We start from the raw sequence: 13,316 nt of genomic DNA on the forward strand, positions 1-13,316 counted from the left end.
TGATAACTCCATTAAAAACCAGCATTAAAAAACATTCTGCTCTAAACAGCAATCCATACCAGCATAAAAATAACATTCTGCTTATAACTCCAATCCAAACCAGCATAAAACTAACATTCTGCTTATAACTCCAATCCAAACCAGCATAAAACTAACATTCTGCTTATAACTCCAATCCAAACCAGCATAAAAATAACATTCTGCTTATAACTCCAATCCAAACCAGCATAAAAATAACATTCTGCTTATAACTCCAATCCAAACCAGCATAAAACTAACATTCTGCTTATAACTCCAATCCAAACCAGCATAAAACTAACATTCTGCTGATAATCACAATCTAAACCAGCATACAAAATAACATTCTGCTGACAATCACAATCCAAACCAGCACAAAAATAACATTCTGCTGATAACTCCATTAAAAACCAGCATTAAAAAACATTCTGCTCTAAACAGCAATCCATACCAGCATAAAAATAACATTCTGCTGATAACTCCAATCCAGACCATCATAAAAATAACATTCTGTGATAATCACAGTCCAAACCATCACAGAAAATAACATTCTGCTCTAAATAGCAATCCATACCAGCATAAAAATAACATTCTGCTTATAACTCCAATCCAAACCAGCATAAAACTAAAATTCTGCTGACAATCACAATCCAAACCAGCACAAAAATAACAATCTGCTGATAACGCCAATCCATACCAGCATAAAAATAACTTTATGCTGATAACTCCAATTCAGACCAACATCAAAATAACATTCTGCTGGAAATTGCAATCCAAAAAGCATGAAAATAACACTCTGCTGATATTCACAGTCCAAAAATCACAAAAAAACATTCTGCTGATTATCACAATCCAAAAAGTATAGAAAATAACCTTCTGCTGATAATCACAGTCCAAAACAGCATAAAAATAACATTCTGCTGATAACTCCAATCCACACCAGCATGACTATTACATTCGGCTGACAATCACAGTCCAAACCAGCATAAAAATAACATTCTGCTGATAACTCCAATCCAAACCAGCCTAAATAAAACATTCTGTGATAATCACAGTCCAAACCATCACAGAAAATAACATTCTGCTCTAAATAGCAATCCAAACATCATAAAAAAACATTCTGCTGACAATCACAATCCAAACCAGCACAAAAATAACATTCTGCTGATAACTCCATTTGAAACCAGCATTTAAAAACATTCTGCCGATAATCACAATCTAAACCAGCATAAAAATAACAATCTGCTGATAACTCCAATTCAAACTAGCATGAAAATAACAATCTGCTGATATTCACAGTCCAAACAAGTATAGAAAATAACATTCTTCATATAATCACAATCCACACCAGCATGAAAATAACATTCTGCTGATAACCACAGCCCAAAACAGCATCGAAAATAACATTATGCTGATAACTCCAATCCAGACCAGCATAAAAATAACATTCTGCCGATAATCAAAGTCTAAACCAACACAAAAAATAACATTCTGCTGACAATCACAATCCAAACCAACACAAAAATAACATTCTGCTGATAACTCCATTTGAAACCAGCATTTAAAAACATTCTGCCGATAATCACAATCTAAACCAGCATAAAAATAACATTCTGCTGATAACTCCAATCCAGACCATCATAAAAATAACATTCTGTGATAATCACAGTCCAAACCATCACAGAAAATAACATTCTGCTCTAAATAGCAATCCAAACATCATAAAAAAACATTCTGCTGACAATCACAATCCAAACCAGCACAAAAATAACAATCTGCTGATAACTCCAATTCAAACTAGCATGAAAATAACAATCTGCTGATATTCACAGTCCAAACAAGTATAGAAAATAACATTCTTCATATAATCACAATCCACACCAGCATGAAAATAACATTCTGCTGATAACCACAGCCCAAAACAGCATCGAAAATAACATTCTGCTGATAACTCCAATCCAGACCAGCATAAAAATAACATTCTGCCGATAATCAAAGTCTAAACCAACACAAAAAATAACATTCTGCTGATAATCACAGTCCAAACTACCATGAAAATAACATTCTGCTTATAACTCAAATCCAACCATCATAAAAATAAAATTCTGCGGACAATCACAATCTTAACCAACATAAAAATGACATTCTGCTGATAACTCCAATCCACACCAGCATGAAAATAACATTCTGCTGACAATCACAATCTTAACCAACATAAAAATAACATTCTGCTGATATCTCCAATTCAAACTAGCATAGAAAATAACATTCTGCTGACAATCACAGTCCACACCAGCATAAAAATAACATTCTGCTTATAACTCCAATCCAAACCAGCATAAAACTAAAATTCTGCTGACAATCACAATCCAAACCAGCACAAAAATAACAATCTGCTGATAACGCCAATCCATACCAGCATAAAAATAACATTATGCTGATAACTCCAATTCAGACCAACATCAAAATAACATTCTGCTGGAAATTGCAATCCAAAAAGCATGAAAATAACACTCTGCTGATATTCACAGTCCAAAAATCACCAAAAAACATTCTGCTGATTATCACAATCCAAAAAGTATAGAAAATAACCTTCTGCTGATAATCACAGTCCAAAACAGCATAAAAATAACATTCTGCTGATAACTCCAATCCACACCAGCATGAATATAACATTCTGTGATAATCACAGTCCAAACCATCACAGAAAATAACATTCTGCTGACAATCACAATCCAAACCAGCACAAAAATAACATTCTGCTGATAACTCCATTTGAAACCAGCATTTAAAAACATTCTGCCGACAATCACAATCAAAACCATCATAAAAAAACATTCTGCTGACAATCACAATCCAAACCAGCACAAAAATAACAATCTGCTGATAACTCCAATTCAAACTAGCATGAAAATAACAATCTGCTGATATTCACAGTCCAAACAAGTATAGAAAATAACATTCTTCATATAATCACAATCCACACCAGCATGAAAATAACATTCTGCTGATAACCACAGCCCAAAACAGCATCGAAAATAACATTCTAATGATATCTTCAATCCAGACCAGTATAAAAATAACATTCTGCCGATAATCAAAGTCTAAACCAACACAAAAAATAACATTCTGCTGACAATCACAATCCAAACTCGCACAAAAATAACATTCTGCTGATAACTCCAATTCAAACCAGCATAAAAAAACAACATTCTAATGATATCTCCAATCCAAACCAGCATAAAACTGACATTCTGCTGATAATCACAGTCCAAACTACCATGAAAATAACATTCTGCTTATAACTCCAATCCAACCATCATAAAAATAAAATTCTGCTGACAATCACAATCTTAACCAACATAAAAATGACATTCTGCTGATAACTCCAATCCACACCAGCATGAAAATAACATTCTGCTGACAATCACAATCTTAACCAACATAAAAATAACATTCTGCTGATATCTCCAATTCAAACTAGCATAGAAAATAACATTCTGCTGACAATCACAATCCACACCAGCATAAAAATAACATTCTGCTTATAACTCCAATCCAAACCAGCATAAAACTAAAATTCTGCTGACAATCACAATCCAAACTAGCATAAAAATAACATTCTGATTATAACTCCAATCCAAACCATCATAAAATTAACATTCTGCTAATAATCACAATCCATACAAGCATAGAAAATAACATTCTGCTGACAATCACAATCCACACCAGCATAAAAATGACATTCTGCTGCGATCTCCAATTCAAACCAGCATAAAAAAACAACATTCTAATGATATCTCCAATCCAAACCAGCATAAAACTGACATTCTGCTGATAATCACAGTCCAAACTAGCATGAAAATAACATTCTGCTTATAACTCCAATCCAAACCATCATAAAAATAACATTCTGTGATAATCACAGTTAAAAACAGTATGGTTTTCTGTCCTTTTTCTGTGGGATCTTTTCATAGCCCTTCATTTTATCTGTAGCTTATATTATTTTTCAGACTTTTCACTTCTCACAAAAGACAATTGGATGTAGTTGTCTCAGTGTGATTTCTGACATTCCTTCTGCTGCAGAAGGTCGGCTCTGCACTGGAAACAGCAATGGGCGGGGCCTCCGTGGTGTGCAGCCAACTCAATCTGTGAATCGGTTGCTGCATTTTATTTTACAGAGCACAGAGAATGCTTCTTCACACGAGTATGTGGATGAAAACATTGAGATGTTGCTAATTTCCAAAAGTCCTGAACATCTTTAATCTAAAACTGACACTGGAGTTCATCCCAGCTAACCTTGCAAAGCAGATGGATTCACCCATTTCCCCGTTTCTCACTGGTGAATCTATCCTGCAAAGCTCCCGCCTGAACCGTTTGGGCCTGGTTAGAAAGTGATTAGACCAATCAGCGCTGAGGGGCAGTACTTTTGGGCACGTTTTTTTCAAAGGCTCTGCCCTTTCCCAAACACCGTCTATGAGAGGTTTACCAGATGGGTGTGTGGAACAAATCTATCTGGCGTGTCAGGTTAAAAACATGTTGCTCTGATCCTTAGTCACAGAATCTTGACTTGTAGTTTTTCTGGAGCTCAGTGAGCAGGTCACAGAGTTGTGACTGACACGAAGGGGCAGCATCCTCGTGCAGCTGCAGCGTCATTTTCTGCACGGCGGGAAAAAAGCAGTAATCCGAATGATGGACACTTTGAATAAATCCAGTTTGTCAGAAAATCCTCTGACAGTTGTGTAGAGCTCACAAACACTCTTGTTTTTTCCCTACATCTTGATGTCAAGGTTGTTTAAATGTTGTGTAATGTCACAAAGGAACGCTGCAGAAAGCACCTAGTCCTTATCATCTAAAAGGGCAAAACAGGAGGTTTCCCCTTGACCAACAATGAAAGCTTTCAGTGGTTCAAGCAGGTCCATGAGATGTGCAAGCATACGTCCTTTAGACCACCATCAGTGTTGAACTCCTCGCATAGCAGTTTGGAGTTGCAGTGCTTTCTCACACTGATGTAATTAATCACTTCGATTACATCTCACTTCACATCATTTAAACACTTCAACTTCGCAAACAAGGCCGTTTCTCTTGCCCAGCATCGCATGAAAAAATTATAGCATTCATGTCCAACTTTACACTGTGCAGAAGATCCCAGCACCGCATTTTTGATGTCTGAACCCGTTGTCCCATTTTGTAGAGGAACCATATCCAGCAGCTCCTCTGTGACTTCGTTGCCCGGACAAACATGAGTAACTGTGGTGTTGATATCCAGACTCTCATCCATAGCAACGCTGACAAACTCAAAGGATACATACATCCAATGTTCTCTGAAATGTCTGATGCTCTGCTAGCCACAGTAGAGTCCAATAGTTGAAGTTTTTCCAACTCTCTTTCTTCTCAGGAAACAAAGTGGAACAAGCTAGCAATAAGCAGTCTTTCACAAGGTCTCAGTATAAGGCTTCATTTTATCAGTTCGTATGTGATTTGTAGGATGCCTCTGTCATGCTCTCACTTGTACTCATGTTTTTCTGAGCAGCTCGGCTTTGTTTTAGCTTTGCTAGCTTTTCAACCCTTAGCTCTCCACCTTTTGGAAAGTCAGTGCTGAACTTTGGGTATTTAGCTTCATGATGGTGCTGTAAACTGGACCTTTTAAACAGTGAAATTACATTATCACAAAGCAGAAATCCCAGTGAGTTTGCACTTGTTCTAGCACAGTAAACAGCGTATGAGACCCAGGATGAATTGTGATTGGTTGGTTTAATAAGAAGTACATTATAATAACAAAATGAAATGTTTAAAATAATATAATCAAATATAATATTGATAAAAATATGATTCCAATATAATCTACTTTAGGGAAAAAAACTAGAAATCTGATTGCATTTGAATTGATCTTATTGATCTTTATCTTATTTTAAATGAATTATACTTTTGTATTGTTTATCCACGACTAGGAGAATTTTATTTCAAGATCTTGCTTACTTTTGAGTTAAAGAAAAATTGTATTTTGGTTACTGTTGCTATAAAGTGATATCTAGATTTCTCCACCCATCCATCTTCCTCTGCTTATCCGAGGCCAGGCAGCCTACACTCTTAGAAGTAAGGGTTCCAAAAGGGTTCTTCTTGAAGGGCAGAAGGTCTACCCAGAAGTTCCTCTGAAAAAACCTTTTTTTGAAAAAAGGGTTCTTCAGCGGTTCTTTGTAAGACTAAGGGTTCCTGTAAGAACCGTTTCAATACAGAGAACCCTTTTTGGAAGAAGGAGTTCTCTGAGGGCTGTTGGGTACTAGAAGATTCTCACCCTCAAATATTCATTTTTGCGTTGTACTTAAGTAAAGAACAATTGCACTTCAGTTCAAATAACTAAAATTCCTTTGTGTAGAGTACTTAGGTCAGGAAGTTATTAGTGCTCAAGGTTTAGTACAGACTACACTGTATAGCTAGATTTTGTTTCTACTTCAACTTTTTAGCAATGATTCCTTATTCTTTTATGTTTTGTCAAAAAACGTTGACATTACTAAATCAGATTAATGGTTTGTACTATTCAGCTGAAAGATGCAATTATCATGTGAAGATGAGATAACTTAGTATGTTTAGTTCTTTAAGGGGAGGGGCTATTTCAGAATTTTCAAGAAACCATGGGTGAGACTGTCAGTGCATCTGTTGGCACCAGCAGGCAATGCTTCTATCATGACCTCCACATGTGGCAAAGCCAATGCTTTGCCTCACTGTGGCTCCACCCCACCAGGGAGAGAGTAACAGGCTGATCCAGATCAGTCTGTATCCAGTAATGTTTTAAAAGGACTCTTCTCCACTGGGAGATAGTGTCACTGGTGGAAGTCTGTGTTCTCTGGGTGCTTTTCTACTTTCATATTGTGGTGAGCAAGCGTTATTATCCCTGTGAAGGGCAATTTGTTTCACAGCCAGCAGTCAAGACATACATTCAGATCAATCATAAAAAGCAGCATTGACAACACAATAAATAGAAGCACAAGGGACTGTGTGCAATACAATGATAAAACACAATAAAAACCAAGAAATAACACAGGCTTTGACTAACTATTTAGAAAGCCGGTGGCAGCAGGGACCAAAGAGCTTTTTAGCCTTTTTGTCCTGCATGCTGGCAGGCTGAATCTGCGACCGGATGGTAGCAGCTTAAACTCTGAAAATAAAGGGTGGCTGTGATCAGCCAGGATAGACTGGGCCTGTTTTAGAGTCCTAACTCTGAACAACTGAGTTAGGTCAGTAAGGGTCGAACCTGTAATTCGACTGCAGATTTTTGAAATGCCCTACAATCTGTTAGGATTTCTGAGACTGAGGGACCCGTACCAAATGGTAAAAGAGAAAGTTAAAACAGATTCAATGAAGCAAGAGGAAAACATCTTCATAAAAGTGCAATCAACATTAAAGTTCCTCAGCTTCCTCAAGAAGTACAACCGTTGATGTGCCTTTTTACAGACAGCATCCACCTGGGATTCAAAAGTCAGTTTGTTATCAATGACTGTGCCAAGATATTTATAGTTCTTTACCTCCTCAGCAGCCTGGTTGTTGATAAAAACAGGAGAGATAACATTTGAATTTTTCCTAAAATCAATTGTCATCTCCTTTGTTTTAGACACACTGATTTGAAGAGAGGAGGACTTACATCACTCAACAAATTCAGACACAACAGGACAGGGGTCAGGGTCAGGGTCATCAGTGCTGAGAAGGGACACAATAACAGACTCATCAGCAAACAGTGATGGAGAATGGCCCCCAGACAACTTGAATGACTTTGACTCTCACACATGAAGCATGAGCAGGTATTTCTTATTCTGAACCACAGATACACTCACATACAACCAGGGTGGTCTGCAACATTGACCCCCTCACTCATGGTGTCACACTCCAAAAAACACTTTTTTTTTTTTTTTTGCCTGATCTGTAGAATACAATGTGGTTCTTCATATAACCATTAGAAGACAAGAGGGTTATTGGAGAAACCCTTAGAAAGTGGTCCCTTTGTGGGATCCAGATGAAACCCTTAGAGGGTGAAAGGGTTCTGGATTGAACCCTCAGTAAGGGTTATCAATGAAACCATTGCAGGGTTCTTTGTAGAACCCTCTCATAGAGGGTTCTGGGTGGAACCTTTCACAGACGGTTCCGGGTATAACCCTCCGGAGGGGTTCCCAGGTGGAACCTTTATAAAGGATTCTCCTATGAGGATGGGCCAAAGAACCTTTTTTGGTTCTATTCAGCACCTTTACTTCTAAGAGTGTAAGCAGGGAAGCCCAGACTTCCCCTCTTCCCCACTTCATCCAGCTTTTCCCAGGGGATCCTGTGGCGTTCCCAGGCCAGCCAAGGGACACTCACACTCCATACTGGGCTGTGTTCCTACCATGCTAAAGCCCATCTGACCCCCTCTCCTGTCCCTCCTTTGGCCCGCACTCACACTGCTCAACACATCCAAGCCTGGGCAAGGACATGTCATGTACTGACATCATCACAAGGAGAATCCACTGTTGATGAATTTATACATGTTGATGGCTCAGTATACATAAGTGTTGTTTTTAGGCTGTTAAATAGCAGCAGATCCAACACTGGGGTTATGCCACCTGACCTGGGATCAGTAACATTAACTATACAGAGCCCAGTGAGAAGAGAGAAAGCGGTTCATGGCAGAGAATTATGGCTGACAGCATATAATCTGGAGCCTGATCAGAGCTCCAAACACTTCTGCTGAATGAAACCTGGACTTTTTAACTCGTGTGAGCCCCTACAGTTGTCTATGTGCCATCAACTGTGCATCTCTGAGTATTTTTGGATTCCTTTCAGTGCTGCACCAAACAAGCTCTCATGTGTCCAGAGCAGGATTCAAATGTTCAGTTTCAAGATTTTTTTTTACCACAATGAGAGCAGTTTAAACCATCTGATGAGAGCTGTGAGTGAAAACACCACAGGATTAATAAATGCTGCTCCGTTCAAACGTCAGCGATCAAGACCAAAATTTCACTTCTTGATGACATGAAATAGAGTTAGAGGTAAATTAATTCAGTGGATGATAGTTTGGTATTACAATTCTAAAATAAGAGAGGTTAAATCAGCCGTGAGATTAACCCCGACACACACTTGTCTGTGGAAAGCCTTCCCAGAAGACTTGAAGCTGTTATAGCTGCAAAGGGTGGACCGACGTCATATTAAACCCTGTGGATCAAGAGTGGGATGTGACTTAAGTTCATATGCCAGTCAAGGCAGGTGAGCCAATACTTTTGGCAATATAGTGTGGAGCACAGGTGTCAAACTCAAGGCCCGGGCGCCAATCCGGCCCCTGGAACAGTTAAATCCAGACCGGAAGATGATGTCATATTTCTGTTCTAACTGTCCCATCAGTCTGAGGTCTGCAGATTTCCTCATCTATAAAAATGTGAACTTATCCTGATGATTTCAGATATCCTGAAGTCACAAAATCAGAAAAAGTAAGGAGTAAAAATATTTAGATAAGAAGTCAGGAATGTGGGAAAAGAAATTAATTTGTGTTTTAATTTCACATTTTCAATTTAGCATCTAACAGTTAGAACTCAAATTTAGGGTTTTGAATTTTAATTTCATACTTTGAAGAATTCTAACTCATAATTTCGACTTCTCATATAACATTTTGACCTTTAAGATTCATAATTCTAATTTTTAAGTGATATTTTGACCTTTTTAACAAATTATTTTGTATTCTACCTCATATTTTCAACTCCAAACTTTGACTTGATAATCCCATAGTTTGACATTTTAGACTCACAAATGAAAACTTTGAATCATATTTTGACTTTTAATTTGATGATTAAAAATTTTATTTCATATTTTGACCTTTAAACTCATGATTGACTTTCTTTTTAATACATTTGCCATTAACATTATTTTTCAATTTGATGTTTTGATCTTTTTGAACTAATAAATGCACTTTTCTCAGACTGTGAGCCTTTAAACTTATCTTTTTAACTTTTTATCATTGGTGCAAAGTTTTTTTTTTTTTTTAATCATAATAACTGGTGAAATGAGGTTGACAGTTTCTGGTTAAAAAAGGTGACCGTGTTAGGCCCTCAGGTTAGTCCTAAATCCAGAATCCGGTGTGCTGTGACTGAGTTTGACACCCCTGATCTAGAGTGTTAAAGACCCTGTAAAGTGAAATCCAAAGTTTTTGTCTTAACACTCTAGAAATGTTGGAATCTGGTTGCTGTAAACATGTGAAAACTCTGAGATCTACATGAGACTGAATTCTGGATTTAGGCCATTTCATCTCTTTCCTGGCTTGGTTTCATGTGGGCGGGGCCAATATGTGGACTCATGATGTCATGATCCCACAGTAGAGATTGACCCCGCCCCTCTAACACTTCAATGTTGTGGATGGAAGCAGTCACCTGGAGCAGGGACTTCTGGTTCACTTTGTGCAAAGGAATCCAGTCCTGTACTCTTGTACCGTTTATAATGTTCATGTTTCATTGCAAAGTTATAGTTCTGCATGTTTTGTTTATTGGTTCATGTTTTTAGGGGAAAATATTTTTCCAAGTATGACACCATGAGTGAGGGGGTTAATGCTGCAGACTACCTGTGTCCTGAGTGGGTGTGGTTTCAGCTCATTCAACAGACACACCCACACCACCCTGGAGAAGACTGAGACACTGAGAATGACACACCGAGACCGAAAGACTCTGAGACTGAGACACTGACACTGAGACACCAAGACTGAGAGATAATGAGACACTGAGACACTGGGACTGAGAGACTCTGACACTGAGTACATTGCAACCGGGAGACACAGAAACTGAGACACTTAGAATGAGACACAGAAACTGAGAGACACTGAGACTGAGAGACTCTGAGACTCAGACACTGAAACTGAGACACTGGAACTGAGACAGTGTGACTGAGAGACTGCGACTGAGACACTGAGACATTGAGACACTACGACAAAGAGACACTGAAACTGACATAGTGGGACTGAGATACCGAGACTAAGACACTGAGACTGAGTGACACTGAGACTGAGACATTGAGACTGAGAGACATTGAGACTGAGAGACACTGAGACTGAGACACTGAGACTGAGACAGTGAAACTGAGACACTGAGACTGAGACATTGAAACTTAGAAAGTGGGACTGAGACACTGAGACTGAGAGACAGTGGGACTGAGACATTGAGACTGAGAGACACCGAGACTGAGACATTGAGACTGTGAGGGATTGAAACTGAGACACTGAGACTGAGACACTGAGGGTGAGACGCTTAGACTGAGACATTGGGAATGGGCCATTGAGACTGAGAGACACTGAGTATGAGACACTGAGACTGAGACATTGAGACTGAGAGACATTGAGACTGAGAGACACTGAGACTGAGACAGTGAGACTGAGACAGTGAAACTGAGACACTGAGACTGAGACATTGAAACTTAGAAAGTGGGACTGAGACTGAGAGACAGTGGGACTGAGACATTGAGACTGAGAGACACAGAGACTGAGACATTGAGACTGTGAGGGATTGAAACTGAGACACTGAGACTGAGACATTGAGACTGAGACACTGAGGTTGAGACGCTTAGACTGAGACATTGGGAATGGGCCACTGAGACTGAGAGACACTGAGACTGAGACACTGGGACTGAGACATTGTGACTGAGAGACTGCGACTGAGACACTGACAATGAGACACAGAAAATGAGAGACACTGAGACTGAGAGACTCTGAGACTCAGACACTGAGACTGAGACACTGGAACTGAGACAGTGAGACTGAGGCACTGAGACTGAGAGACACTGAGACTGAGAGACACTGGGACTGAGACTCTGGGATTGAGAGACACTGAGACTGATACACTGAGACTGAGATACTGAGACTGAGACACTGGGACTGAGACACTGAGAATGAGGCACTTCGACTAAGACACTGAGAGTGAGACACTGAGACTGAGACATTGAGACTGAGAGACACCGAGACTGAGACATCGGGACTGAGACACACTGAGACTGAGAGACGCTGAGACTGAGACACTGAGAGTGAGACACTGAGACTGAGACATTGAGACTGACAGACACCGAGACTGAGACACTGGGACTGAGAGACACTGAGACTGAGAGACGCTGAGACTGAGACACTAAAACAGAGAGGCACTGAGACTGAGACACTGAAATTGAGAGACACTGAGACTGAGACACTGGGAGTGAGACACTGGGACCGAGACACTGAGACTGAAACACTGAGACTGAGACACTTGGACTGAGACACTGGGACTGACACATTGAGACTGAGACACTGAGATTGAGACACTGAAACTGAGACAGCGGGACTGAGACACTGACACTGAGACACTGACACCGAGAGACACTGGGACCGAGCCACTGGGAATGAGACACTGAGACTGAGACACTTAGACTGAGACACTGACAATGAGACACAGAAAATGAGAGACACTGAGACTGAGACACCAAGACTCAGAATCTGAGACTGAGTGACACTGAGACTGAGACTGAGAGACACTGAGACTGAGACACTGAGAATGAGACACTGAGACTGAGAGACACTGAGACTGACACACTGATACTGAGACACTCAGACTGAGCCACTGGGACTGAGACACTAAGACTGACATACACTGAGACTGAGACACTGAGACTTAGACATTGAGACTGAGATACACAGAGACTGAGACAGTGAGACTGAGGCACGTCGACTGAGACACTGAGAGTGAGACACTGAGACTGAGACATTGAGACTAACAGACCGAGACTGAGACACTGGGACTGAAAGACACTGAGACTGAGAGACGCTGAGACTGAGTCACTGAAACTGAGAGGCACTGAGACTGAGACACTGAGACTGAGACAGTAAGACTGAGAGACAGTGGGACTGAGACACTGAGAATGAGACACTGAAACTGAGACAGTGGGACTGAGACACTGACACTGAGACACTGACACTGAGAGACACTGGGACCGAGCCACTGGGAATGAGATACTGAGACTGAGACACTAAGACTCAGAAACTGAGACTGAGTAACACTGAGACTGAGACTGAGAGACACTGAGACTGAGACACTGAGACTGAGATGCTGAGACTGAGACACTGGGACTGAGAGACACTGGGACTGAGATACTGGGACTGAGAGACACTGAAACTTAGGCACTGAGACTGAGAGACACTGAGACTGAGAGACACTGGGACTGAGACTTTGGGACTGAGACACTGGGACTGAGAGACACTGAGACTGAGACACTGAGACTGAGATACTGAGACTGAGACACTGGGACTGAGCTACTGGGACCGAGACACTGAGACT

This window comes from Cheilinus undulatus, linkage group 12 (assembly GCF_018320785.1).
Source record: "Cheilinus undulatus linkage group 12, ASM1832078v1, whole genome shotgun sequence".
NCBI lineage: Eukaryota > Metazoa > Chordata > Actinopteri > Labriformes > Labridae > Cheilinus > Cheilinus undulatus.